The sequence below is a fragment of the Buceros rhinoceros genome, unplaced genomic scaffold, assembly GCF_000710305.1.
Source record: "Buceros rhinoceros silvestris isolate BGI_N320 unplaced genomic scaffold, ASM71030v1 scaffold32730, whole genome shotgun sequence".
Lineage (NCBI taxonomy): Eukaryota > Metazoa > Chordata > Aves > Bucerotiformes > Bucerotidae > Buceros > Buceros rhinoceros.
Window position 1 is genome coordinate 1 of NW_010389555.1, and position 6,173 is coordinate 6,173.

Genomic DNA, 6,173 nt, shown 5'->3' on the forward strand with positions numbered 1-6,173 from the left:
GCTCCACGGGCCCCTGAGCCAACCCGTCTGCCGCTGTGCCGGCAGGCGCTGTCCTGGGGAAAGGCGGCCAAAAAAAGGCGAGTATGGCGTATTTCTTCCTAAAGCCCAAGCGCCGGGATCTGCCTCTGGAGAGGAGTTTCCTCAAGGGCGGTACTAAAAACGACCATCCTTCAGTTCCACGGGAAACTGAAAACCCTGCAAGCGCTCTGCAGTTTCCACAGTGCCAGCGTGGAGGCTTCTCTGCTCAACCACAAACCCGCTATAGGTGCCAGAGAGTCCATCTGCTTACCCGAGATAACTCGAGGTAACCCTCCCAGGCGTTTATGACCAGCCTCAACAAGAGCTGGCTTCTTACTCCCTCCTTCGGCCAGTGACCATTCTAAAAGGCTGGCAAGCTTAGGAAAGGGCCTACGGTATTGTAACAACATTAAATCCCCAATTCGGCAGTTCAAAAGCCTGAGGACAGGCAGATACTAGCAAATATAAAAACTTACCCAAAGTGTATACACACACATGTAAAAAGATGTTAACAGAATGTACAAAAATAAAACAAGCGGTGAACAGATAATCTCAGGATGCGGATCATTTCTCTTAGTAGTTCTAATGTTACAAATCCAAGAAGTTTCAATTTTAAGTGAGAGGGGTATCTGTCAATAGCCTCTATTTTTTAACATAACAGCTGCTTAAAGATCAGTTTCACAGTCCCATGTGTCAATTCAGGACTGACTGCAGCTCTAACAGGGACACACAACCATCTCCCACCACCACCATTTCCCAACCTGTAGCATGTGCTTTCCACCAGTGCCAGTACTGGGACAATGGCTGTCTCCACCCCTCCACTAAACCTGCTGCTGTACCTCCAGCTAAAATGGAAGCTTGCATCTGGTTTACTTTGGGGTTTTTTTCCTCCAAAACAGTTTATTTTAAAAGATACAGATTTCCTTTTCTCCTGCTTAGAGGATGCGTTCTGAGGGCACACTGCAGTTACTACACCTCGTGTCTTGTATTATCACCCAGGCAAAAGGCAGACGAAGTCCAAGTTACATTGGTTGAGCTATCAAAAGCCTCATTAACACAGCACAGAGAGAGGGCCCCTGCTTTCAGTGACTCTGCCAGTGCTGGTTAGGTAACAACATCGGAGAAAGAGTGGAAGAAAACTACAGACCTCCGTAAAGCAGTGCCACTTGGTTGACTTCCTCTGGATTTGCCAAACTGCAGCAGGAGACATACAGCCCTCCCCATTAAAGGGGGGAACACCTACTTAGCTCAACTTGCACAGCATTGACAGTGACTAACACCTTATTTTAGCTCCAGGAGAAGTTGTCTCTGTCCTGTGGTACCAGTTCAGGATCATTCCAAGCACCTCCACTGTATTGTGTTGAAAGCTCTAGGAGGACAATGCACAGATTCCTGTAGAGGCAAAGAAAGCACACATTTCTACAGCATTTGCATTGCCCCGAGTCTTCCATAGACATGCTGCAGCCTCCTGGTATGGGCAGAAACCACCCAAACTCCTGTCACAGTGGCAGAGTGAGCAGCCCGGGAGTGGAACAGGAACATTGCCAAGTCCTGGTTACAGCACTGCGGGTTATTGCCTAGAGCTCAATCCACAGACTTCATCTCACTGGAAGAAACGGCCTGAGTGGATCTAATACGATATTTATTTTACTGAATATGGCAGTAAGAGGTAATGCCTGACTACCTCTTAAAATGATTAACAGGAGATGTACACACATCACCTGTGAAATAAAACCTTTAAAATAAAGGTTCACTTTGATCTCTCTGCAGCACAGAGGATAGAAGACAGTCTGAAGGGTTTGCTCTTTCCCATGACAGTATGTCCCACGGCAATTGATTTGAATACAATGATCTAACATTGTTTAAGTCATTCTCTTTGTGATATCTGAGAAAATCTTAACTTCATGTCACTCATTCATTTATCACTAATCACACTATTCTGGTGCAGATAGAATGCAAGTTGGCTTTTCTAATCACTTTCAAATTGTGAAATTTTACCCTAGAAGAAGATTCTCACACAAATGTACACGCCTAAGAGCAGCACATGGAAGCCAGGATAGACTGGGGATTCTCAAGTACAATGTTTGAGGGGTTTGATGTCCCACACGCCACACTTCAGTGTGTATTAGTAGAGCTGCACACTTTACAGAGAAAAAAAACCTGTCAGAGGTTGGCCTGTACTCAGATCAACTTAGGCTAATACCAGGAAAAAAATGGTACTGCTAAGCTGTCATTCATGTAATTTTTTTTTTTTTTTTAACATTTGCAAGTGTTAGCTCAGGGCTCATTTGTTCAAGACAGACAACCTGCCATAAAGAATTACACTGATGAGCTTGAATACTGCCACAGTCCACTGCAGAACAGGTATAAAAATAAAGGTGACACCAATCTTTTATTTTTCCATTAGCAGTCACCCTGATTTTCCCAGCTCCTCTTACAATTATTCACCATGAAGTAGTCACAAAAATAGGTTTCATACAGCAGACTTTTAAACATAATTGAGGCTCTTCTTGATCTTACTGTGCACTTGGGGCTGACTTCTGTAACAACACAGTGCTATTTGTAGCCTGGTGTCTTCAGTTTAGGTAATGATGAATTTTCTGAGTGTCCCAACTAACCCTGTAACTTTGAATTGATTGTCTGGATAAAACTCCCTTTGACACAGGTATTGAAAATTTCTGCAAGTTTCACGAAATGAAAGAGACCACAGCTTGAAACTGATTTATAAGAAGTCCTCCCTTGGTAACCGGCTTTGGGCATCCATTTCCACCATCTAGTAGAGCAAACCAGAAGTGGCTTCCAAAATGCTCTGCAGAAGACTGTAAAGAAAAAGGAATTTGCTCAGATGCATGAGGAGGTGATAAGAAAAAAGTCTTATTTGTTTCAGCTCAGGTGTTTTGGACACTCCACTGCCACACCTTAACCCAAACCACAGAATCATCTGCGTTTTAACACAGGCTGAGGAGAAAAGCTGACACAGCTCTTCCTGGATCAAATATGCTGCCAGGAGAAGAACAAAAGATCAAGAAGCATAATATAAAACCTTATAAAATTATTTATAAAAATACTGTTGGTGAGTTACTCCCCATTTTTCTTCATGATCATTAAATTTTTTTCTGTAACCAGTGAATGACCCGTCTGCACAGTGTTAAGACATGACACTGCAAATTCTCCCACACTGCCCCCGAGCTCTAGTGCAATGCAACTGCAAGAAGATCGAGCAAGTCACTGTACAGCTCGGAAGAGAACCTTGGAGATGGGAGTATCGGAACTGCTGTAACACTGGGACAACGCCTTTCAAGATCTTCCTTAGATTCTTTCCATCAAAACATTGTTATGGTGAAAATAGATACAAGAAATACAAACTGCAATAGCGTTTTTCCCTAAAAAAATCATTACAATCTAACAGCTAAGTAACCATTCTGACCATACACAGAAATTAAAAATAAAACAGCAAAAGTCTGTGCATCATCTTTTCCTTCTCTCTTCTCCCCATCTTCCTGAGAGCAGAATGATGTCCAGTTTAAACCAGGCTAACTTAAAGAAGAAATGCTGATGCCAAGATTTTCCAGATCAAATACACAGCTGAGTAAAGAGTGGAGTGATAAATGCACTCAGGACACATATTTATAAACATAATTTACACCTTCTGGGCAAATGGAGGATTCTCACTACTGCTGAAACAGGTAATAAAGACAATTTGTACTTACCATTCCATAGCGGAAACATACCCAAATAATATACTTTCATTACAGTAGCACATTACTTTGATGTTATTCTTACTCATTTTTACATAGCAAGCATAATGCCACATGTTAATTACCATGACAAGTTAAAGCAATAATAAGATGTAATACATTGGTATGGAACAGACAAGGTAATTGCACACTGCTTTACAGCTTGCTTTTAAAGTAATTGCTCAGATTTTTCAGGTTCCAAAATTCAGCTTTGCACACCAGACTCTGAAAGCTGGGGTACAGTCCCTCTAACCTTGAACATTACTCACTTGGTTTTATGGACACGCCACCATTCTGCTGCCTGAAGCAAAAAGGGACATGGGCCTCTGACATTGCTTCCCCAGCACCTTCAGGAAGATGCTTCTTCTCCAGCTCGCATCGCAGGGATGCAGGCACAGGCTGCTTCTGCGCTGGCAGGAGGCTGAATCGCTGGCAGCTTCACGGATGCGTCTCTCTGTCAGATACAGGAAGCCAGAGCAGAGGCTTAACCTTTTGTCGGTGCACATGACTTGTGCGGAAGAGAAAGCTACTTCTAAAAATAACTAGACAGCATGTGACTTTCAATGCTGCTTCCCTGGTGGTCTAGCTGTCAGCCTCCCACAATCTGGGTTCACATCCAGGAAAAGATTTATTATTTCAGAGAAGCTTCCCTAGGACATAGTTTTCGCTCCTCTTCGAGCTGTAACCATCAAGCCTTGCTCTGGTCCATAGCAGTGCAGTGTGATACATTGCACATCTTCAAATTAAGATGTCATTGTCAAGCATAGCACAGGACAAGGAGTGATGGTTTTAAATTAAAAGAAGGTGATTTAGACCTAAGAAAGAAATGTTTTATGCTGAGGCTAGTGAGACTCTGGCCCAGGGTGCCCAGAAAGATGGTAGAAGCCCCATCCCTGGAACCATTCCAGGTCAGGTTAGACCTTGGGGCTCTGGGCAACCTACTCTAATTGAAGATGTCCCTGGTCACTGCAGGAGGGTTGGACTGGATGAGCCTTAATGGTCCCTTCCAACTCAAACCAGTCCATGATTCTATGATAACAGAGCGAGAATTATTTGTTTCTACATCTAACGGTTTCCTAAGATGGACAAAACACATTCGCCTGCCCTGCCATCAGCCACGAGATCCCACCTTTCAGAGAGTCAGCTACTTTCCTGAAACTGTTGTGAGGAACACTTTGTCTCTATCCCTCAGGCAGCTGAAGAATTGGGGGCCTCCCCCCCACCTTCCTCTGAGGTGCTGCACAGCAAAGGCATGCTAAGGACATTGGCAACGACCCTTCCATAACACACGCCTCCAACACTGCAAACACAGCTGGTGTGGACCTACCCTCGCTGTGACTTAGCATCATAAACATGGAAGGAGAGATCAGTACCTCTCCCAAACCCACCTAACAAGCACCTGGGATGGGGAAGCTTTCACTTCTAACCACGAGACCACAGAGCTACTGAAGTGTACACTCCTACACTCCTTTAAAGCTAGCTCAGCTTTACTGCACTATAGGACCACCTTAACATGTGATTGGTGTCCCCCTTGGCTCTGGGGCCAAAATCATCACTGTATTTGCACTGACAAATTTTCCCTTAGCTCCGGGGGAAACCACATCCCACATTGCCTTGCTCTTCAAAAAGGGGCACAGATTACCTGTCGGAACCAGGTCACCTCTCTCACTTGACCACATCCTCCTCTTTGCAGTGGCCTTAGGCCTTTAGGGTCCTCAGTCTGAGCTATGCTCTGCCTCCAGCGCTCCACAGCATTGTCTCCTGAAGGACTGGCATGCCCTGAACTTACCAATGAAGCTGCTATTGCTATACACATGCCAAGTGCAGTCCTTGTAGCGTGCAAGATACCTGACTGTATCTAACAGAGTCTGATTTTAACCTCATTTAGTAACATTTTGTAACTTATCTTCATCATTGCACAGGAACATTGCTCACATTGGGCAAAAGAAAGCTCCATTGCAATCAAGATACACATTTTGTTCAACCCTGCTGTGAAGCGTTTGGGATGAAGTGAACCACTCACCACAGGGTCTCGGGGGAGACAGAAACCAAACACTCAAGCCTCCTGAGTACCTACCTCCCTGAGGGAAGAGAGCTCCTTAAGTTTGCTCAGAGGCAGAGGATTGGAGAACTAGAGAAATTTGCTTGCGTAGAGCGAACTCTTTCATATTATGGACACTGCTTCAAGAGGGAAAATTACTTGTGCTACCATAGCTCACAGGTCTGCTGCACTCATGAAGTCAACACGCCGGCGGAAAAACCGCTTATGTAGATGTCACCCTCTTCAATGACAGCGTTTTCACTCCTGTCACAGAAATCTTACCAACAAAAGTGGTCCCAGCTTCATACCCATCGGGTACGAAGTCCCCGGCAGTGCAGGGCAAGCGAACAGCCGGTCTGGTTTCCCTCTGTGGAGCC